This window comes from Macaca mulatta, chromosome X (genome assembly GCF_049350105.2).
Source record: "Macaca mulatta isolate MMU2019108-1 chromosome X, T2T-MMU8v2.0, whole genome shotgun sequence".
Classification (NCBI taxonomy): Eukaryota; Metazoa; Chordata; class Mammalia; order Primates; family Cercopithecidae; genus Macaca; species Macaca mulatta.
Genome location: NC_133426.1, coordinates 71533592 through 71558284, shown reverse-complemented (window position 1 = coordinate 71558284; position 24693 = coordinate 71533592). Strand labels below are relative to the sequence as shown.

At 37.5% G+C, this 24693-nt stretch overlaps 1 protein-coding gene and 1 pseudogene across 5 annotated transcripts in view; one reads left to right on the top strand and one right to left on the bottom strand.

The window, feature by feature from the left end:
- The window catches only part of ZC3H12B (zinc finger CCCH-type containing 12B), a 425024-nt gene that overhangs the window by 51375 nt on the left and 348956 nt on the right, over nt 1-24693 (bottom strand). For 3 of the 5 annotated variants that reach the window (XM_015127587.3, XM_077989675.1, XM_077989677.1), the window contains 2 exons: nt 11361-11489; nt 9132-9301 (listed from right to left, as the gene is read on the bottom strand). The gene's annotated coding sequence lies outside the window, so the exon portion shown is untranslated. Of the gene's footprint in view, nt 1-9131; nt 9302-11360; nt 11490-24693 lie in introns of those variants that run through there. The other 2 variants (XM_015127585.3, XM_077989676.1) reach the window with 1 other exon arrangement.
- Nucleotides 16791-17437, top strand: LOC711542 (peroxiredoxin-like 2C pseudogene; annotated as a pseudogene).

Below are 24693 nucleotides of genomic sequence, written 5' to 3'. Positions count from 1 at the left end.
TGGCTACCACCTATTTTCACTCAAGGCCCGAGGGCACTACAATCTGCAAGTCATGAAGCCAGCCAGGGTTGCATCTTTCCCTTCAGGGCAGCAAGTTTCGCCAGGACCAAGGCAGTTCCAGAAATACTGTCCAGCCACCAAACACTAGAGTCAAAAACCTTAGAAATCTACCTGTGCTATTGTACTATGGCTGGGTTGGTGCTCAAACAATGAGATGCTTTCCATATCCTCTCCACAGGAAGCAGAACCTCAGCCCATCACCACCACCACCACAGGCCCACTGGAAGTATTTTCAAGCTACCACTAATGTTCACTTAATGCCCAATGAGTCTTTAGCATGTGGTGAATGTTGCCAGGCTTGAGACTCACTCTTTAGGGCAGTGGGTTCCCTTTTGGCCCAAAGCATATCCAGAAATGCTGTCTAAGAGCCATGGTCTGGAATCAGAGACCCCAAGAGCCCACTTGGTACTCTACCTTCCTGTGGCCAAGCTAGTACCTAAGGTGCAAGACAAAGTCCCCTTTAGTTTTTCCTCTGCTTTTCTCAAGTAGGAGGAGTCTCTAACTATAGCTACCACAGCAAATGTGCTGGATCTCACCTGAAGCCAGCATGTCTCAGTCTCACCCAAGGCCTATGGTGTACTACCTGGGCATTGCTGTGGGTTATTTAGGGGCCAATGTATCTTTAGGCAGCAGGTGATGGGTCCTGCCTGGACTGGGTCCTTTCCTTCAAGGTGGTGGGTTCCCTTCTGACTCAGGATGTATCTAGAAATGTCATCCAGGAACTAAGGCCTACAATGGGGGACTCAAAACTTTGATCAGTGCTCCACCTTACTATGACTGAGCTGATATTCAAGGTGCAAGACAAAGTCTTCTTTACTCTTCCCTCTCATTTCCACAAATGGAAGGAAGGTGTTTCTTTTGCAGCCATGAGCTGTGCTGCCAAGGGTTGGCAGTGATGTGGTTCACACTCCCTTAGCCACTATGGCTGGTGTCTCAGCAGGTCACATTCCCCTGATGTGCACTGGCTCTTTGCTTAGCATAGCACTAGGACTCAGCTAGGAGTTATGGTCCTTGTGTCCTACGCTGCCTTTAAAATTTGTTTAGAACCCCAACGTACTTTAGTTTGCAGTGAACTCAAATTCCAACTGCTGGGATGGGTAATTCCCCTCTGGCTAGGGCTGGTTTAAATGCCTCCTCCATTGGCGGGCATCAGCTGAGTTCAGTCTTGTTTGGCTTTATGCTTTTCTCATGATAGTGAGTGAGTTCTCACAAGATCTGATGGTTTTATAAGGGGCTTTTCCCCCTTTTGCTGGACACTTCTCCTTGCTGCTGCCATGTGAAGAAGGACATGATTGCTTCCCCTTCCACCATGATTGTACGTTTCCTGTGGCCTCCCCAGCCCTGCAGAACCCGAGTCAATTAAACTTCTTTCCTTTTTAAATTACCCAGTATTGGGCAGTTCTCTATAGTGGTGTGAGAGTGGACTAATACAGTGCCTACTTCAGTAATAGAAAGTTAAAAATCAAATACTATGAGTGCTCACCTGATTTTTTCTTCTTAAGAATGTGATATTTTTGTTTAGATAGTTATTAAATTTGGTGTTCCTGTGGGAGGGATGCTCGATGGAGCCATCGTACTCCATCCATAATCAATTAATGCTTAGTAATTTACAAAATGGTTTTACATATGCTATCTCTTTCAATTCTAACAATCTTACTGTGGGGTGAATGGCATAATCCCTGTTGCATAAATGAAGAAATAGACTCAGAGACATTATTCTTTCTTCCTTTTTCTCTATTGAGACGATCTACAAGGCCCGTCATAGGAACTATATTCTTCACAAGAAAAACACGGACTGATTAACATCCAACTTGAATTCAGTTCATCCTTCTCTGAATTCCTATTGTAAAGTCAGTTTTATGTATTTTACTACTGACGTGCTATTTTTTCTTTTTCAGTCTTTTCCTGTGTATTGTAATTTAGCAATGTAAAAAGACAAGCATAGATTTTACAATTAATGAATTTGATTCCTAGCTGACCTTGATGCATACTTGTTGTGTGATTTTATACAGGTTATATAGATCTCCAAAACTCAGTTTCCCCACCTGTGAAATGTGGATAACAATCCTTACCTCACAATCTCGTTTGGTTTATCAAATAAGAAAATTGACATAAAGTCTTCCCTCCTTCCTTCCTTCCTTCCTTCCTTCCTTCCTTCCTTCCTTCCTTCCTTCCTTCCTTCCTTCCTTCCCTCCCTCCCTCCCTCCCTCCCTTCCTTGCTTCCTTCCTCTCTCCTGCCCTCTCTTCTTCCCTCCCTTCCTTTCTTAAAATATGTCCACCATCAGGCTGAAAGCCCCATGATGTCAGTGCACATATCTTAAACCTCTGTCGTTTCCCCAACAGAGTTGGATTCATAATATTTGATACCTACGACATACTTATTGTGTTATTTTATACAGGTTATCTTGTTCTCCAAACCTCAGTTTCCCCACCTGTGGAATGTGGATAACAATCCTTACCTCACAATCTCATTTGGTTTATCAAATAAGCAAATTGATATAAGGTTTTCCTTCCTCTTTTCTTCCCTCACTCCCTTCCTCCTATCCTTCCTTTCTTTCTTCCTTCCTCCCTTCCTTCCTTCCTTCCTTCCTCCCTCCCTCCCTTCCTTCCTCCCTCCCTCCCTTCCTTCCTTCCTTCATCCCTTCCTCCCTTCCTCTCTCCTTTCCTCTCTTACTCCCTCCCTTTTTTTCTTAAAATATGTCTGCAATCAGGCTAAAGCCCCATGATGTCAGTGCACATATCTTAAACCTCTGTTGCTTCCCCAACAGAGTTGAATTCATAATATTTGATACCTACATTTACTTGGAATTGGAAGGCTTGGAATGCATGTTTTTGGAGTACTAGGCGTCTACATACAGTCTCATCATCTAAGATCAACTTCAAGAGCCTTTGAATCTAAAATACTTTGCTGGATCTAATTAAAATTTCAACATGCTAATAAGTGAGTTAATGGCTTCCATCTTCACAAATCATTGATTTGTCAAAAAGGAGATGCAGTTTCTTTGATTTTAATGAATAGGTTTCCCCAGAAACTACACATTTTCTGAAATCATTATTAATAGCAATTTTAAACACAAACTCTCCATTGGTGGCTTTTGTTGTTGCTATGACACCAATAACAAGCAGTCACTACACTCATTGGCAGAGATAACTCACTTTAAACCCCTTAAAGTTTGCAATTACTTTTGGTTGGAGGTTAGTGAAAAAAGTGTGAGGTATACTTCTTCAGCAGTCTCTAAAAAGTCTATACTAACACAAGGACTGTGATAGACAATCCCTAGAAAAATTGACATCTTCATATATCCCGTTCTTTATTCTTTCTCTTTCTGTTGTATGCCTGAGGGTTACAGCTCCAAATATTATATTTAAATAACCACTTTCTTCAAATGATATTACAGTGCTTTACAAACACTATTTCTTTAATCTTTCATAATGTCTAGAGCTCTGAAAGATACATTAATATTTTATTTGTACATTTGCTTGCATCTTGTTCAGAGCCTCTGTCTCAAATCTGAACAATTTTTTAAAAGAATATAAAACATTGTCCTTCTTTTTTTTAAATATTTTAAAATTTTTTATTATTATTATACTTTAAGTTCTAGGGTACATGTGCATAACGTGCAGGTTTGTTACATATGTATACTTGTGCCATGTTGCTGTGCTGCACCCATCAACTCGTCAGCACCCATCAACTTGTCATTTACATCAGGTATAACTCCCAATGCCATCCCTCCCCCCTCCCCCGTCCCCATGATAGGCCCCAGTGTGTGATGTTCCCCTTCCCGAGTCCAAGTGATCTCATTGTTCAGTTCCCACCTATGAGTGAGAACATGCGGTGTTTGGTTTTCTGTTCTTGTGATAGTTTGCTAAGAATGATGGTTTCCAGCTGCATCCATGTCCCTACAAAGGACACAAACTCATCCTTTTTTATGGCTGCATAGTATTCCATGGTGTATATGTGCCACATTTTCTTAATCCAATCTGTCACTGATGGACATTTGGGTTGATTCCAAGTCTTTGCTATTGTGAATAGTGCCGCAATAAACATACATGTGCATGTGTCTTTATAGCAGCATGATTTATAATCCTTTGGGTATATACCCAGTAATGGGATGGCTGGGTCATATGGTACATCTAGTTCTAGATCCTTGAGGAATCGCCATACTGTTTTCCATAATGGTTGAACTAGTTTACAATCCCACCAACAGTGTAAAAGTGTTCCTATTTCTCCACATCCTCTCCAGCACCTGTTGTTTCCTGACTTTTTAATGATCACCATTCTAACTGGTGTGAGATGGTATCTCATTGTGGTTTTGATTTGCATTTCTCTGATGGCCAGTGATGATGAGCATTTCTTCATGTGTCTGTTGGCTGTATGAATGTCTTCTTTTGAGAAATGTCTGTTCATATCCTTTGCCCACTTTTTGATGGGGCTGTTTGGTTTTTTCTTGTAAATTTGTTTGAGTTCTTTTTAGGTTCTGGATATTAGCCCTTTGTCAGATGAGTAGATTGCAAAAATTTTCTCCCATTCTGTAGGTTGCCTGTTCACTCTGATGGTAGTTTCTTTTGCTGTGCAGAAGCTCTTTAGTTTAATGAGATCCCATTTGTCAATTTTGGCTTTTGCTGCCGTTGCTTTTGGTGTTTTAGACATGAAGTCTTTGCCCATGCCTATGTCCTGAATGGTACTACCTAGGTTTTCCTCTAGGGTTTTTTATGGTATTAGGTTTAACATTTAAGTCTCTAATCCATCTTGAATTAATTTTCGTATAAGGAGTAAGGAAAGGATCCAGTTTCAGCTTTCTACTTATGGCTAGCCAATTTTCCCAGCACCATTTATTAAATAGGGAATCCTTTCCCCATTTCTTGTTTCTCTCAGGTTTGTCAAAGATCAGATGGCTGTAGATGTGTGGTATTATTTCTGAGGACTCTGTTCTGTTCCATTGGTCTATATGTCTGTTTTGGTACCAGTACCATGCTGTTTTGGTTACTGTAGCCTTGTAGTATAGTTTGAAGTCAGGTAGCGTGATGCCTCCAGCTTTGTTCTTTTGACTTAGGATTGTCTTGATTGTCTTGGAGATGCGGGCTCTTTTTTGGTTCCATATGAACTTTAAAGCAGTTTTTTCCAATTCTGTGAAGAAACTCATTGGTAGCTTGATGGGGATGGCATTGAATCTATAAATAACCTTGGGCAGTATGGCCATTTTCACGATATTGATTCTTCCTATCCATGAGCATGGTATGTTCTTCCATTTGTTTGTGTCCTCTTTTATTTCACTGAGCAGTGGTTTGTAGTTCTCCTTGAAGAGGTCTTTCCCATCCCTTGTAAGTTGGATGCCTAGGTATTTTATTCTCTTTGAAGTAATTGTGAATGGAAGTTCATTCATGATTTGGCTCTCTGTTTGTCTGTTACTGGTGTATACGAATGCTTGTGATTTTTGCACATTAATTTTGTATCCTGAGACTTTGCTACCCCACAGAAATACAAACTACCATCAGAGAATACTATAAACACCTCTATGAAAATAAACTAGAAAATCTAGAAGAAATGGATAATTTCCTGGACACTTACACTCTTCCAAGACTAAGCCAGGAAGAAGTTGAATCCCTGAATAGACCAATAGCAGGCTCTGAAATTGAGGCAATAATTAATAGCCTACCAACCAAAAAAAGTCCAGGACCAGATGGATTCACAGCTGAATTCTACCAGAGGTACAAGGAGGAGCTGGTACCATTCCTTCTGAAACTATTCCAATCAATAGAAAAAGAGGGAATCCTCCCTAACTCATTTTATGAGGCCAACATCATCCTGATACCAAAGCCTGGCAGAGACACAACAAAAAAAGAGAATTTTAGACCAATATCCCTGATGAACATCGATGCAAAAATCCTCAATAAAATACTGGCAAACCGGATTTAGCAACACATCAAAAAGCTTATCCACCATGATCAAGTGGGCTTCATCCCTGGGATGCAAGGCTGGTTCAACATTCGCAAATCAATAAACATAATCCAGCATATAAACAGAACCAAAGACAAGAACCACATGATTATCTCAATAGATGCAGAAAAGGCTTTTGACAAAATTCAACAGCCCTTCATGCTAAAAACGCTCAATAAATTCGGTATTGATGGAACGTACCTCAAAATAATAAGAGCTATTTATGACAAACCCACAGCCAATATCATACTGAATGGGCAAAAACTGGAAAAATTCCCTTTGAAAACTGGCACAAGACAGGGATGCCCTCTCTCACCACTCCTATTCAACATAGTGTTGGAAGTTCTGGCTAGGGCAATCAGGCAAGAGAAAGAAATCAAGGGTATTCAGTTAGGAAAAGAAGAAGTCAAATTATCCCTCTTTGCAGATGACATGATTGTATATTTAGAAAATCCCATTGTCTCAGCCCAAAATCTCCTTAAGCTGATAAGCAACTTCAACATTGTCCTTATTCTTAAGTATTCTTACTTGTTTATACTTTTAGCATACATAAATAACAGTGACTCTTCCCTTTTTAATTCATTTTCCAGATGAGATCCACTTATTCTAAGCCTGGATAAAATAATCTACAGCTTGAGGTAGTGGAAAAAAAACTGGGCTTAGAAATAGACTACAGTTGGATTTCTGGATCCATCATGTACTGGCTATGTGACTTTGTGCAAACCTGTAACCTCCTTGAGGCTCAATTACTTAATTTACCATGTAAAGATAAATAATAAAATATTGTCATTATTATGAGACTCAAATGATATGATGGATCTTTAAAATACTTTGAAAATGTAAAGGATTATGCTAATTCTACTTCCAATAAAGTTATTAATGTAAGTGAATGTTTATTATAATTCACAACAGAGAAATCATTTGTGCATTTTTTTCTTTTTCCTTTTGAGATATAAAATAGCATCCTAAAACTTAAATATATAATTTAAATCTTTCTATTAAAATTAAGAATAGGATATTCAAATATCAATGTTGGAATAGACCTTAGAGATAATCTAGTCTATCCCACATTACTGTATAAAAGGGGACAGTGAGGCCAAGAGGAAAAAGAAACCTTTTTTAGATTATACAATCAGGCAGTGGTAAAATCAGGATTGGACCTCTGGTTCCCTTTCTTCCCATTCAATGTATTTCCTACTCTACTACAATGTCTTACCTAAATGGTCTTGTTGGGCTTTGTTAGGAAACTACTGTTCATCTCCAACTTTTCATTCACTGCTTTGAACCAAGATTTTAATATGAACTGTCAAGCAGGCTTCTCCTTGGTGGGAGATTACTTTTCACAAAGAGAATGACCTAGAAGGCAATTCTTTCACGCATTTTACCTTCCTGCCAGTAGATTGTAAACCATTGCATGGCTACTGAGGCTATAGGTAGGACAACCAGAAAATGTGAACCAAGGCTGGAGGTCATGTTAGTTTTTCCTTAGGGATATACAGATATTGGTCTTGCTGGAGCAACAAATAGAAAATAAGTTAGTGACTAGCATATGGTAAATATTCCTTTGGTGTTCATTTTATTCCATTTCTCCTCACATTATGGTAGAATGTTATTGCTTACAAGGTACTTTCCTATTTTTTATTTCAAGTTATTTTCACAACAAATACATGAGGTAAGGATTATTTTCATATTACAGATGAGAAAATTGAGGCTCCGAGAGAGTAAATTAATAGCCAAACTTTACACGGTAAACAAGAGAGCTGAGATTTAAACCTAGATTCTCTGATCTCAAGTGAAGGAATCTTTCCAGTATACCATAATGGCCTATGATTTTGCCATACTTAATGAATTCTGAAAAATATTACTAAAGATGTGACTGTGAATTAATAAATGCCACGTGGAAGAAGTTCTAAAGATTGTAACTAAACTTACATATTTTATAAAAAATAAACATATCTCAACCTTTCTTTGAAACTATATAAATACTTTTTTTTCTACCTTTTTTTTTTTTTTTTTTAAATACAGACGAGGTCTCACTATGTTGCACAGGCTGGTCTTGAACTCCTAAGCTCAAGTGATCCTCTCGCTTTGGCCTCCCAAAATGCTGGGATTGCAGGCATGAGCCACCATGCCCAGACAGCCACCATGCCTGGTCAACTACCTAAATACTCCTAAATTATAAGAAGAGGCTTCAATTGCTTAGACTGATCAAGTGTCCAAAAGTATGCAACACAAGTCTAGAATCAGTTAGAATTAACTTTGCATTGCTGATTTAGCTAAACAAACAGATCTCAGAAGTTGGAAGGGTTCAATTCTACACTTACAAAGGATATACTTATTCTGGAAATTTTGGTTCTCACTTATGTATTAATAATATATGGAAAAATGCAGAAGGAAAAAGAAAAAAAAAAGAATCATAGATGCTTTATTCCTGAGAATCGTTGCTTCTTTCTCTAGTGCAATTTTTTTTAAGTTGCATAAATTGTGGTTGTGAAGTATTTTCTGAATATACCACGTGAAAAACTTTCCTCCAAAAACTAAAGTAGGGGCACAATGAAATGGAGGTAGAATTCTTCATAAGAAAAGCATGAAATGATATAGTCACATTTTTCTCTTACATATTTAGTTCTTTCTAAGCACAGTGTTAGAAGTCAGAGAGATCTGGATATAAAACAAAACCCTAAATTTAATAGTTATATGATCTTAGGCAAGTCAAATAACCTGCTTAAGATAGTTTTTTAATTTGTAAAATGGAGACGATAATACCTACATCATAGGATTGCTATGAGGATTAAATGTGATAACACATGTAAAGCTCTTGATACTTGATTTGTAAAGTTCAATAAGTGATATTCCCTTTCCTCTCAGCCCTTCCTATGATGATTTCCTGTTAACTCCAAAAGCCTACATATTTTCAACCTAAGAACATAATTTTATTAGCTGTGTTGTTCAGATTTTCACCACTGCTTTGATGCCTCAGTCTATCTGGAAGAAAGCTTCACTTTCTTACAAATAAAATGCCTTAACTTTTCATATTACACAGATCATCTCACTATAGTTTACCCTTTCAAGCACATGCACACACACACACACACACAACAACAACAACAACAACAACCACTAAAGTACCCACCTCTTAACACCTCAAAAATGTCCAATGTCTGGCACAGATCCTCAGCATGCTCAATTCTTCTTTGGAGGCCTGTAGTCCATGTCTGTATTTTTTACTTTTGTGACTTATCTATCACAACATGGCTTTTATCCTCTGTTGCTGAGGCAGAAATGCCAAAAGGAGTCCATAGCCTTGGGTAAAATAGATTCAATGAGCAGAAGGCAAACCTATGATTAGAACTTGATAAATCGACCACTGAAACACCTTTTACCCATTTAAAGTTATGTATTATAATTAGGGCACAAAGATATTTGGATCTCACAGGCTGAGATAATTGTGCCAATTATTCAATAATTGTGCTAATCTGAGATGTAGCACTTTTTTAGTCTTTTATACATATTGACCCTGAGAATATTCCACAGGCCTAAGAAAACTTATTTTGTGACCGTAAGTAAGATTCAGTTTAAAAGAATAATAGCTGAGTTATACGTATAATTTTGAATTATATTTACATAAATTATAAATAAGACTATTTTTAAAAAGAGAACCACAGATGAACAGTGAATTTAATAACCATTATCTAAATTTTATTAAGTAGCAAATGTTTTTATATAGATCTTATCCATGATTTACAGATTAGGTATGACTATTTCCTCTTTTTGACCTTTTATGCAAAACAAAATAAGATCATAAATCTTAAAAGACCACAATTTAGAATAAACATTAATTCCTAACTGCTTGAAATACATCAGATTTTCACCATGAGGAGACTTTTCTGATCCAATTAAATGAAAAGACATATGTACAGTTTACAAACTTGACAGAAACATACAAACAAAAAAACACCTGAATAAGAAGAGCCATCCCTTTCTACCTCACTCCAAAATAAAATAATAAGTCATTTTGAGAACATTAAAATTAAAATGTTAATCATTACACTGATAACCACTTGATATTTTATAATTTTAGGTGGTTCAAAAAATGTTTTCTATCTAGAAGTCAGATCATTAAACTATGGTCCAGAAGCAAATTGTGGCCTAACAAAGATTTGTGGAGGTTCTTATTATTCTTCCCACTCCACAGCTTTGGGAATTTTTCCATTCCTTAAAGATTACTTTAGTTGTATAGTGACTGTATTTTCCAAACTCCAAATCAGGCCATAAGTTCTGACACATGGGGGTTTTGTGTTGTTTCTTGGTCCTGGATGCAATCTGGGAGGTGTAACTTAGATATTAAAAAATTAGAATTTCAGGACACATGACATTAGGACCTCCTAAGGGTGTGTCAAGAAAATAAACAGATAAAAGAAAAAAATTAGAAGTTTTGGGATATTCTGAAGGCTTAGAAAGATAATGAAAGAGAATGTTTGAAATTAAGAATGCCTTGGAAAATTTGTTTACTGTGTGAATAAATCATCTGAGTCAAGGTTATTGGATAGGTAAAAAAATCAGTTAAAATCGAGAAGAAACTGGAAATCTTATTTAATCTGAAATTATTAGAAAGTATATTCCATGGTTCATTCATACACAAGAAAATTTCAAAAAATGGTATGTAGCTTTATGTAAATATAATCATAACTCTCTATTAGATGTGTGACATGTTCAAGAGTGAGGTGCTTTCCTAGAGTTGATATTGTAGGGATCTTAGGGTTACTGCCCAACTTTGTATTATCAAGCTGTGGAAAAATCTATTCCCTTGAAGCACTGAGATTTGAGCTGACCATGCTAGCAAACATGTTATTTGCAGCTCCTTGTTGCCACAACTATCATGATGAAAGAGTCAATCTTGTGTACCTATATCTGTTCCTGAGAAGTCCCCTTCTGATCCTACAGTTTTAATGATTTATAAATGCAATAACAATATCTTTGTGGGTAGTCAAGAAAAGGGTCACAAGTTGCCTCCACAGTCAGGAAGTACACTAAGAAGGTTCTGACTAGTTTTCATTCTGCTATACTGAGCTTCACGAGGACAGGGTGAGTGTTATTCATTTCTAAGGCCCTGTGCTAAGCCTTGCATATAGTAGATGTTCAATAAATAACTGCTAAATAACTTGTAAGATCCTCAAGGAAGAAAGCATTTTCCTGATCTTCCAAGTTTTTCATTTTGTACTCATCATTGAATAGCAGCTATTTTTGTGAGTTGACTATCATCACATAGGCAAACATAATAAGAAACAATGTTTTGAAGAAGCAGAGTGAGTCACATAATAGTGCAAATGTAGATATGTATCCTAGAGGAGCTGTTACTCACCTACCTTTCTGTGTGACCAGGATGAAGGAGATAGGTGGTCATTATCTCTTCTTTCAAGTATCACCTGGGAAACCCATCATTCTTAAAAGAAGCAGTGGTATCTTGCAACTTGGCTATTTAGTCTATTTCCTTGTAGAGGGGTAAAAACAAACAGAATTGGTGACTGTTAATTACATAACCCCCTCAGAGTTAAATCTTTATAGAAGACAGAGGTAGTGAAAGGGATTAAAAAAGAATATTAGCCTTTGCTAGCTTTTCATAAATTAATCCTCACGATTGTCTGACTAGACAGAGACAGAAAGAGAGAGGGAGGTAAACTAAAATAAACATGGCATAGCAATGACAAAGAACAAATACATATGCAAACACAACATGATCCAAAGAATTTTCTAAAATTCATAAGCAAGTTAAAGGGCTATCTGTCAGGACAGATGACCATCATGAAGAAGAAACGAGCTCCTATTAAAAGAAGAAGCCAAATAGGCTGGGAGCGGTGGCTCACGCCTGTAATCCCAGCACTTTGGGAGGCTGAGGCGGGCGGATCTCGAGATCAAGAGATCAAGACCATGGTGAAACTCTGTCTCTACTAAAAATACACACACACACACACCAAAACAAAAACAAAAACAAAAACAAAAACAAAAAAATAGCCTGGTGCGGTGGCGGGCGCCTGTAGTCCCAGCTACTCAGGAGGCTGAGGCAGGAGAATGGTACGAACCCGGGAGGCGCAGCTTGCAGTGAGCTGAGATTGTGCCACTGCCCTCCAGCCTGGGCAACAGAGAAAGACCCCATCAGAAGAAGAAGAAGAAGGAGGAGAAGGAGGAGGAGAAGGAGGAGAAGGAGGAGGAGAAGAAGGAGGAGGAGGAGGAGGAAGAGGAGAATAAGAAGAAGAAGAAAAGGAGGAGGAGGAGGAGGAGGAGGAGAAGAAGAAGAAGAAGAAGAAGAAGAAGAAGAAGAAGAAGAAGAAGAAGAAGAAGAAGAAGAAGAAGAAGAAGAAGAAAAGGAGAAGAAGAAGAAAGAAGAAAAAAGAAAGAAGAAGAAGAAGAAGCCGCCACAAAATAAGCCTTCTTCCACCATTTGGAAAAAAGCACCATCCTCTTTTGTAGAACTGACAAACCAGAAACCATTTTTCCCCTGATGGGGAAAACCACCTTTCTTCTGCTTGGGCTTTTTTTTTTTTTTTTCTCTTTTTCTTTTTTTCATTCTATATTTACCAAGAAATATATCGCTGCGATAGACAGTTCATGTACAGTAAATCATCAATATAGTTTAAGCCAATAAAAGCCAAATTGAGACTATTAAGTAGCATAATGCTGTGTAACAGTCCAGCGCTTGACTTAAATATATACATTCTTTGGTGAAATTAGCTTCATTCAGTTTTATGTTTTTACACAAAAATGTTTTTAAGAGGAACAGTAAACCAGAGAGAAGAAACCTGCAGAACTTTGGAGCCTAACTTACATGTGTTATTCATAATTATATTTTCTAACAATAAAGATATGCTCCAATTTGAAGGCATTATTTGAGATTGGCCATGCAAGAGTAAACATGGACTGGATATTTGAGTGCCCAAAATCTTTTATTGGGTGCAGGAACCCAAAACATATAATTCAAAGACTGAATATAAATGTTTGTTAATGTGCTAAAAAATCAACAATCAGTCATGATGATATTCTTGTTACCCCTTATACTAGCCTTCTGTGTTTCACAGGAAGTAAATTATCAAACACAAATGAACCTTCCAAGAATGTCAAAATGTAGTCAGTTATTAGTTAAGGACTTAAAGAAAATGTTCTAAGGCTATAGCCTTCTTTAATATGATAATACATCTGAAGAAAGAAAAACTAAAATTTCAGAAAATATAATTTCATAGATGCAATCAGAAAAAAATCAAGAAGTTAAAAACCAATAAAATGTCATAAAATTATAGCTTACCAAATAATTCCATATATTTACCTCATTTGAGTTTTAGAACCAACATATAAAAAAGGGAAATATTATTTCCTTCATTGTCTAAATAAGAACAGTGACAAATTTTAATGTTACTGTACTTAATCTAACTCATGAAACTCCAGAACTGGAATACAGGTCTTCTGATCTCTAGTACACTTTTTCTTCTGCCTGCTAGAATGCATATACTACAATTTGTTTATTCATTCAACTGTGATGAACCTTTGAGTTATTTCCAGTTTTACAAATTAAGTTGCTATGATTATTTGTATACACGCCTTTGTGTAGATATATTCTTTTATTTGCCTTGATTAAATATCTAAGAATGAAATGACTGATTCATATGGTAGTTGTATGGTTAACTTAAGAAGCTGCCAAACTGTTTTTCAAAGTAGTTGTACCAATTTGCATTTCCATCTGCAGTGTATGTAGGAGATCTAATTGTTCCATATCCTTGCTATTGTTTTATATGGTCCATTTTTAAGCCATTGTAATAGGTAAGTGGTGGTATCTCATTGTGGTTTTAATTTGCATTCCCCTAATAGCTAACGATACTGAGCTTCTTTTCCTGCATTTATTTGCTATTGCTATCTCTATTTATGGTGAAGTGTCTATTCACATATTTTGTGTTTTTAAAATTTTCTTATATTGTCAAATTTTCACAAAACAAGTTTATTGAAGTTTAATTCATGAAAATACAATTCATCCATTTAAAGTACAAGAATACCTTGGAAATACTGCAAATTCAGTTCCCGACCACTACAAGAAAGCAAATATTGTAACAAAGTAAGTATCACAATAAAGTGAGTCACATGAATTTTTAGTTTTCTATTTCATATAAAAGTTATGTTTACACTATATTGTAGTCTATTAAGTGTGCAATAGCATTATGTCTAAATAATGCACATTCTTTTATTGAAAATATTTTAGTGCTTGCCTGAAAATGCTAACAATCATCCAAACCTTCAGTGAGTTGTAATCTTTTTACTGATGGAGGGTCTTGCCTTGATGTTTATGGCTGCTGAATGATCAGGGTGGTGGCACGTAAAGAATGAGGTAGCTGTGGCAATTTCTTAAATCTAGAAAACAGTAAAGTTTGCCAAATTCATTGACCCTTTCTTTTATACCATTTCTCTACATCATGTGATTCTGGTTGATAACATTTTACCCACAGCAGTACTTCTTTTAAAATTAAAGTCTATGCTCTCAAACCCCACCACTGCTTTATCAAATATGTTTATGTAATATTATAAGTCCTTTGTTGTCATTTCAACAATATTCACAGCGTCTCCACCAGGAGTAGATTCTATTCCAAGAAACTGCTTTCTTTCCTTATACATAAAAAGCAATTCCTCATTTATTAAAAAGTTTTAACATGAGACTGCAGCAATTCTGTTACATCTTCTGGCTCCACTTCTAATTCTAGTTTTCTTGCTATTTCCACCAAATCTGCAGTTATTTGTTCCAGTGAAGTCTTGAACCCCTCAAAGTCATCCTTGGGGTTGGAATCAACTTATTCCAAACTCCCGTTAATGTTGATATTTTGACCTCCTCCCATGAAGTGCAAATGTTCTTAATGGCAGCGAGAATGATGAATCACTTCTAGAAGGTATAATTTACTTCTTCCCAGATTCATCAGAGGAGTCATTATCTCTGGCAACCATAGTCTTATGAAATGTATTTCTTAAATAACAGGACTTGAAAATCAGTATTACTCTTTGATCTCTAGGCTGCAGGATGAATGCCACATTAGCAGGAAAGAAAACAACATCAATCTTCTTATACATCTCCATCAGAGCTCTTGTGTGACTAGATGCATTTTCAATGAGAAGTAATATTTTGAAAGGATTTTTTTTTTCTGAGGTGGTCTTAACAGTAGGCCTAAAATATTCAATAAACCATGCTGTAGTGCTGTAAACAGATATGCTGTTATATGGACTTGGTTGTTCCATTTATAGAGAATAAGCAGAGTAGATTTAGCATAATTCTTAAGGGCACTAGAATTTTCAAAATGGAAAATGAGCATTGGCTTCAAATTAAAGTAATCAGCTGCATTATCCCCTAACAAACAAGTCAGCCTGTCCTTTGAAGTTTTAAAGCCAGGAAATGATTTCTCCTGTCTAGCTATATAAGTCCTAGGTGGCAGCTTCTTTCTGTACAGGGCTGTTTTGTCTACACTGAAAATCTGTTGAAAAGCTTGCCTTCTGCTAGCTTTTGAATTTGCTTGCTCTTGCTTCTCTAGTTCTTTTAATTGCGATGTTAGGGTGTCAATTTTAGATCTTTCCTGCTTTCTCTTGTAGGCATTTAGTGCTATAAATTTCCCTCTACACACTGCTTTAAATGTGTCCCAGAGATTCTCATACATTTTCTCTTTGTTCTCATTGGTTTCAAAGAACATCTTTATTTCTGCCTTAATTTTGTTATTTACCCAGTAGTCATTCAGGAGCAGGTTGTTCAGTTTCCATGTAGTTGTGCAGTTTTGAGTGAGCTTCTTAATCCTGAGTTCTAATTTGATTGCACTGTGGTCTGAGAGACTGTTTTTTATGATTTCCGTTCTTTTGCATTTGCTGAGGAGTGTTTTACTTCCAATTATGTGGTCAATTATAGAAAAAGTGTGATGTGGTGCTGAGAAGAATGTATATTCTGCTGATTTTGGGTGGAGAGCTCTATAGATGTCTATTAGGTCCGCTTGGTCCAGAGCCGTGTTCAAGTCCTGAATATCATTGTTGAGTTTCTGTCTCATTGATCTGTCTCATATTGACAGTGGGGTGTTAAAGTCCCCTACTATTATTGGGTGGGATTCTAAGTCTTTTTGTAGATCTTAAGAACTTGCTTCATAATCTGGGTACTCTTGTATTGGGTGCATATATATTTAGGATAGTTAGCTCTTCTTGCTGCATTGATCCCTTTATCATTATGTAATGCCCTTCTTTGTCTTTTTTGATCTTTGTTGGTTTAATGTTTGCTTTATCAGAGACTAGGATTGCAACTACTGCTTTTGTTTTTCTTTCCATTTGCTTGGTTAATATTCATCCATCCCTTTATTTTGAGCCTATGTGTGTCTTTGCACATAAGATGGGTCTCCTGAATACTGCACACCAATGGGTCTTGACTTTTTATCCAATTTGCCAGTCTATATCTTTTAATTGGGGCATTTAGCCCATTTACATTTAAGGTTAATATTGTTATGTGTTAATTTGATCCTGTCATTATGATGCTAGCCGGTTATTTTGCACATTAGTTGATGCAGTTTCTTCATAGTGTTTATGGCCTTTATAATTTGGTGAGTTTTTGCTGTGGCTGGTACCGATTTTTCCTTTCCATATTTAGCGCTTCCTTTAGAAGCTCTTGTAAGGCAGGAGTGGTCGTGACAAAATCTCTCAGCATTTGTTTGTCTGTAAAGGATTTTATTTCTCCTTTGCTTATGAAGCTAGTTTGGCTGGGTATGAAATTCTGAGTGGAAAATTATTTTCTTTAAGAATGTTGAAGTTCAGCGGTGGTGTTGCCCCTGTCCAGGCCCTGAGTGGCCCTGAGCATGGGCAGTCCCTGGTGGCTGCCATAGCCGAGCTACCAGTGCTGGACTCCCACGGGCAGTGGGTGCCATTTGGAGCTCTCCTCCGGGAGCGCCGCACCATGGTACTGTTTGTGCAGCATTTCCTGTTTTACATTTGCAAGGAATATGTAGAGGCTCTGTGAAAAATCCTGAAGAGTTTCTTACAAGAAGCAAATGTCATCCTTATAGTGATTGAACAGTCATCCTACCATCCTATTGAGCCTTTTTGCAAACTGCCTGGATATTCTCATGAAATCTATTTCATCCTGAGAGGGAAATTTATAAAAGATTGGGAATGAAAAGAGGTGAAGAAATGGCCTCATCAGGACAGAGCCCCCACGTAAACTCTCAGGAAGCCTTTGGAGCTTGTGGTGGGCAGTGACTGGCCCTCTCTTTGATTTTCAAGGAGATCCAGCTCAGCAAGGTGGAACTCTCATTTTAGGTTCAGGTAACAACATCCATTTTATACACCATGAAAGGAATACGTTGGATCACAAACCTATCAACTGTTTTACAGCTTGTAGGAGTTTAACATGTGAACTTTACAAACAGACTTTCAGTTATCCATGTGTGAGTTAACATGGTATCTGCAACTTTCGACTGGACCTCCTGGAATGTGACCTTCAATGCTGGGGTGTAATATCCCTGTGCAGTGTCTAACCTGCTGTCCCTTTCCAGCCTTTGAGGATTTAGGAAAGCATAAAGAGGCCTTGAACCAGTTGAACTGCATGCTGAGAAGCATCAGTTGTCAAAAATATGATAATACTTTCATTTTATAGCTTTTAAAATTTTATGCAAAATAACAAATATGGATATACAAAATATAACTTTAAAAAATTATAAAATCATAAATATAATTTCAATCATTTTACATTATAGTATATTCAGTCAATGAAAGATTTTTTGGGGAATTAATACAAATTCTGATGAAGAATATATAAAGGGAAGGGAGAGCAACACAAGACCATTGTATTCAGTGAAGAAAGCAAAATATTAAATTCTGTCAACAATGTAACTGCATTTTTATATGTATATATTTGTATTTTTGTGTGCTTAGGAAAAAGACAGGAAACAAACACCAAAATGTTGCCAGTAGGTATCTCTGTGTTAAGATGATAGTGTTATTATTTTCTTTTCTGCATTTCCCAACTGTTCTATAATGAGCATGATTAATATTGTTGGGCCAGGAAAAGGTCTTTAAACATTATCTGACAATTTTATGCCTATAAAACCACCTTCTAAAGCGTAAATTATATAGGCTGCAGTCCATATTTCTACCCTAATTGCTTTACTCACAGGAAGTGTGGCAATCCGAATATCTCACATATAGCCAGTGTCCACGGCACCTTCTCATTATACACTTGCTATCCATTTCACCAGGATTTTTGGGAATTGGGGGAGCTATGGAGAAAAAATTTGTTTTAGATATTTAAGATATGTATTTAAAACACAGTTAGTGTGCTTTTTGAAAGGGAACTGTAAGAATTTCATTTTATTTATTTATTTTTCAGACAGAGTCTTGCTCTGTCTCTCAGGCTGGAGTGCAATGGTGCTATCTTAGCTCACTGCAACTTCTGCCTCCTGGGTTCAAGTGATTCTCCTGCCTCAGCCTCCCAAGTAGCTGGGATTACAGGCACCTGCCAATACACCTGGCAACTTTTTGTATTTTTAGTAGAGACAGGGTTTCACCATGTTGGCCAGGCTGGTCTTGAGCTCCTGACCTCAGCCTCCCAAAGTGCTAGAATTACAGGCATGTGCCACCACACCTGGACAAGAATTGTTCAAATTTTTAAAAACTTTGTGACTTAAATGTACCCTATGGTTTAGTTGTGCTTTCCTAGAGAACTGGTATTTCCCACCCGCAAATTGCTCTTATTTGGAAGATTTGTCAATTTTTTATTTTTCTAGAAACTTAATCTGTTTAGTTGGGAAGTGTCCCAGAATTCCTGATGAAAAAAGTACAGCAAAATCAGGATTTTGGTAATTATTAGCAAGTATAATATTGCTTTGAACTCAATGCTTTTATATGAAGCATATGAAGTTACAAAAAATTAATGTATTAAAATATTTGAATATATTTTCATGTTTGTATAATCATGTTTTTATTCAATAAAATGAAATTTCTCATTTAAATTTTTTTTAAAAAAAGAATGTTGAATGTTGACCCCCACTCTCTTCTGGCTTGTAGGGTTTCTGCAGAGAGATCCACTGTTAGTCTGATGGGCTTCCCTTTGTAGGTAACCCAATCTTTGTCTCTGGCTGCCCTTAACATTTTTTTCTTCATTTCAACCTTGGTGAATCTGATGATCGTGTGTCTTGGGGTTGTTCTTCTCGAGGATTATCCTTGTGGTGTTCTCTGTAGTTCCTGAATTTGAATGTTGGCTTGTCTTGCTAGGTTGGGGAAGTTCTCCTGAATAATATCCTGAAGAGTGTTTTCCAACTTGGTTCCATTCTCCCCATCACTTTCCATTACAACAATCAAATGTAGGTTTGGTCGTTTCACATAGCCCCATATTTCTTGGAGGCTTTTTCCATTCCTTTTCATTCTTTTTCTCTAATCTTATCTTCATGATTTATTTCATTAAGTTGGTCTTCAATCTCTGATATCCTTTCTTCCACTTTATCAATTTGGCTATTGATGCATGTGCATGCTTCATGAAATTCTTGTGCTGTGTTTTTCAGCTCCATCAAGTCATTTATTTTCTTCTCTAAACTAATTATTCTAGGTAGCAAAACCTCTAACCTTTTTTCAAGGTTCTTAGCTTCCTTGAATTGGGTTAGAACAGGCTTTTTTTAGCTCAGAGGAGTTTGTTATTACCCATCTTCTCAAGCCTAATTCTGTCAATTCATCAAACTCATTCTCCATAGTTTTGTTTCCTTGCTGGTGAGGAGTTGTGATCCTTTGGGGGAGAAGAGGCATTCTGCTTTTTGGAATTTTCAGACTTTTTGGGCTGGTTTCTCCTCATTTTCGTGGATTTATCTACCTTTGGTCTTTGATGTTGGGACCTTCGTATGCTGTTTCTGTGTGGACGTCCTTTTTGTTGATGTTGATGCTATTACTTTCTGTTTGTTAGTTTTCCTCTAAAAGTCAGGCCCCTCTGCTGCAGGTCTGCTGGAGTTTGCTGGAGGTCCACTCCAGATCCTGTTTGCTGGGTATCACCAGCGGATGTTGCAGAACAGCAAAGATTGCTGCTTGTTTATTCCTTTGGAAGCTTTGTACTAGGGGGCACCTGCCAGATGCCAGCCAGTGCTCTCCTGTATGAGATGTCTGTCGGCCCCTGCTGGGAGGCGTCTCCCCATCAGGAGGCACAGGGGTCACGGACCCACTTGAGGAGACAGCCTGTCCCTTAGCAGAACTGGAGCGCTGTGATGGGAGATCTGGTGCTCTCTCTTCAAAGTCAACAGGTAGGAACGTTTAAGTTTGTTGAAGCTGTGCCCACAACTGCCCCTTCCTCTAGGTGCTCTGTTCCAGGGAGATGGGAGTTTTATCTATAAGCCCCTGACTGGGGCTGCTGCCTTTCTTCCTGAGATGCCCTGCCCAGAGAGGAGGAATGTAGAGAAGAAGTCTGGCTACAGCGGCTTTGCCAAGCTGTGGTGGGCTCTTCCCAGTTTGAACTTCCTGGTGACTTTGTTTACACTGTGAGGGGAAAACCGCCTACTCAAGCCTCAGTAATGGTGGACACCCCTCCCACACCAAGCTTGAGTGTCCCAGGTCAACTTCAGACTGCTGTGCTCGCAGCGAGAATTTCATGCCAGTGAAACTTAGCTTGCCAAGCTCTGTGGTGATGGGATCCGCTGAGCTAGACCACTTGACTCCCTGGCTTCAGCCTCCTTTCCATGGGAGTGAACAGTTCTGTCTCACTGGCATTCCAGGCACCACTGGGGTATGAAGAAAAACTAGCAGTTTTAATTATATTCACATCTTTTCCTTTGCATTCAGAACTTGGCTGAATGTTTGGTGCAAGAACCTTGCTATCTTGGTTGTCAACATGCCTTCTTCACTAAGTTTAATGATTTCTAGTGTTTTAACTTGAGAGACATGAGACTCTTCCTTTCACTTGAACACTAATTGTAGGATTATTAATTGACTTAATTTCAATATCGTTTTGTCTCAGAGAATAGGGATGCCCCAAAAGAGGGGGAGATATGAGGGAACAGTTGGTTAGTGGAGAAGGTGATCTTTGTTTTTGTTTTTGTTGTGTGTTTCAGAACACACATTTATTAAGTACCCTGTTGTACTTAATAATAAAATACATTTAATAATAATACATTTAATAATATTTTAATAATAAAATACACTTAATAATAAAAATACATTTATTAAGTACCCTGTTGTATATGGGTGCAGTCCATGGCATCCCCAAATAATAGCAATGGTAATATCAAAGATCACTTATCACCCACACACAGTGGCTCATGCCTGTAATCTGAGCACTAAGAAGGAGGCCAAGGGGGCAGATAGCTTGATCTCAAGAGTTTGAGGCCAGCCTGGGCAACATGGCGAAATATCATACACACACACACACACACACACACACACACACACACACACACACACACATATTAGCCGGGCGTGGTGGCGCACACCTTGTAGTCCCACAACTTGGCAGGCTGAGTTGGGAGGATCACTTGAGCCTAGGAGGTCAAGGCTGCAGTGAGCCATGATCGTGTCACTGCATTCCAGCCTGTGTGACAGAGTGAGACCCTATCCCAGAAAACAAAAACAAAAACAAAAACAAAGATCTCTTATCGCAGATCACCGTAACAGATATAATGATAATGAAAATGTTTCAAATACTGTGAGAATAACTAAAATGTGACACAGAGATATGAAGTGAGCATACATTGTTGGAAAAATGATGCCAATAGACTTGCTCTACACAGGATTGTTACAAACCTCCAATTTGTAAAAAAAGGCAGCATCTGGGAAACATAATGAAGTAAAGCACAGTAAAAACATATGTATGTATAAAGCTTAGTGAGTTTTAGTATATAGAGAATTGTACAACTATTATCACTATTTAATTCCAAAAAGATTTTATCACCCCCAAAAAGAAACCTATACCCGTGGGCTATCACTTCCCCTATTTTCTTTTTCTTTCTTTCTTTTTTTTTTTTTAAATTATACTTTAAGTTCCGGGATACATTTGCAGAATGTGCAGTTTTGTTACATAGGTATACACATGCCATGGTGGTTTGCTGCACCCATCAACACATCACTTACATTAGGTATTTCTCTTAATGTTATCCCTCCCCTAGCCTCCCACCCCCAGGACAGACCCTGGTGTGTGATGTTCCCCTATGTCCATGTGTTCTCATTTTTCAGCTCCCACTTATGAGTGAGAACATGCGGTGTTTGGTTTTCTGATCTTGCGATAGTTTGCTGAGAATGATGGTTTCCAGCTGCATCCATGTCCCTGCAAAAACATGAACTCATCATTTTTTTTATGGCTGCATAGTATTCCATGGCATATATATGCCACATTTTCTTTATCCAGTCTATTATTGATGGACATTTGGGTTGGTTCCAAGTCTTTGCTATTGTGAATAGCGCTGCAATAAACATACTCGTGCATGGGTCTTTATAGTAGAATAATTTATAATCATTTGGGTATACACCCAGTAATGAGATTACTGGGTCAAATTGTATTTCTGGTTCTAGATTCTTGAGGAATAAGCACACTGTCTTCTACAATGGTTGATCTAATTTAAATTCCCACCAACAGTATAAAAGTGTTCTTATTTCTCCACATCCTCTCCAGCATCTGTTCTTTCCCGACTTTTTAATGATCGCCATTCCAACTAGCGTGAGATGGTATCTCATTGTGGTTTTGATTTGCATTTCTCTGATGACCAGTGATGATGAGCATTTTTTCATATGTCTGTTGGCTGCATAAATGTCTTCTTTTGAGAAGTATCTGTTTATATCCTTCACCCACTTTTTGATGAGGTTGTTTGTTTTGTCTTGTAAATTTAAGTTCTTTGTAGATTCTGGATATTAACCCTTTGTCAGATGGATAGATTGCACATTTTTTCTCCCATTCTGTAGGTTGCCTGTTCACTCTGATGATAGTTTCTTTTGCTGTGCAGAAGCTCTTTAGTTTAATTAGTTCCCATTTGTAAATTTTGGCATTCGTTGCCATTGCTTTTGGTGTTTTAGACATGAAGTCTCTGCCCATGCCTGTGTCCTGAATGGTATTGCCTAGGTTTTCTTCTAGGATTTTTACAGTTCTAGGTCTTTTAAGTCTTTGTTCCATCTTCAGTTGTTCTTTGTATAAGGTGTAAGGAAGGGGTCCGGTTTCAGTTTTCTGCATATGGTAGCCAGTTTTCCCAGCACCATTTATTAAATAGGGAATCCTTTCCCCATTGCTTGTTCTTGTCAGGTTTGTCAAAGATCAGATTGTTGTAGATGTGCAGTGCTATTTCTGAGGCCTCTGTTCTGTTCCATTGGTCTATATATCTCTTTTGGTACCAGTACCATGCTGTTTGGTTACAGTAGCTTTGTAGTAGAGTTTGAAGTCTGGTAGCATGATGCCTCCAGCTTTTTTCTTCTTGCCCAGGATTGTCTTATTTATGCGGGCTCTTTTTTGGTTCCATATAAAGTTTAAAGTAGTTTTTATTTTATTTTATTTTATTTTATTTTATTTTATTTTATTTTATTTTATTTTTTTCCCAATTCTGTGAAGAAAGTCAGTGGTAGCTTGATGGGGATAGCATTGAATCTATAAATTACTTTGGGCAGTATGGTCATTTTCACAATATTGATTCTTTCCATCCATGAGCATGGAATATTCTTCCATTTGTTTGTGTTCCCTCTTATTTCCTTGAGCAGTGGTTTATAGTTCTCCTTTAAGAGGTCTTTCACATCCCTTGTAAGTTGTATTCCTGCATATTTTATATTCTTAGTAGCAATTGTGAATGAGAGTTCACTCATGATTTGGCTCTCTGTCTGTTATTGGTGTATAAGAATGCTTGTAATTTTTGCATATTGATTTTGTATCCTGAGACTTTGCTGAAGTTGCTTATTAGCTTAAGGAGATTTGGGGCTGAGACGATGGGGTTTTCTCAATATAAAATTATGTCATCTGCAAACAGAGATAATTTGACTTCCTTTTTTCCTATTTCAATACCATTTGTTTGTTTCTCTTGCCTGATTGCCCTGGCAAGACCTGCCAATGCTATGTTGAATAGGAGCTGTGAGAGAGGGTATCCTTGTCTTTTGCCGATTTTCAGAGAGAATGCTTCCAGTTTTTGCCCATTCAGCATGATGGCTGTGGGTTTGTCATAAATAGTTCTTATTATTTTGAGATACATTCCATTAATACCCACTTTATTGAGAGCTTTTACCATGAGGGGGTGTTGAATTTTGTCAAAGGCCTTTTCTGCATCTATTGAGATAATCATGAGGTTTTTGTGATTGCTTCTGTTTATATGATGGGTTATGTTTATTGATTTGCATATATTGAACCAGCCTTGCATCCCAGGTAAGAAGCTAACTTGAGAGTGGCAAATAAGCTTTGTGATTTGCTGCTGGATTCGGTTTGCCAGTATTGTATTGAGGATTTTCACCTTGATGTTCATCAAGGATATTGGTCTGACATTTTCTTTTTTTGTTGTGTCTCTGCCAGGTTTTGGTATCAGGATGATGCTGGCTTCATAAAATGAGTTAGGGAGGATTCCCTCTTTTCCTATTGTTTGGAATAATTTCAGAAGGAATGGTACCAGCTCCTCTTTGTCACTCTGGTATAATTTGGTTGTGAATCCATTTGTTCTTGGACTTTTTCTTGGTTGGTAGGCTATGAATTCATGCCTCAATTTCAGAACTTGTTA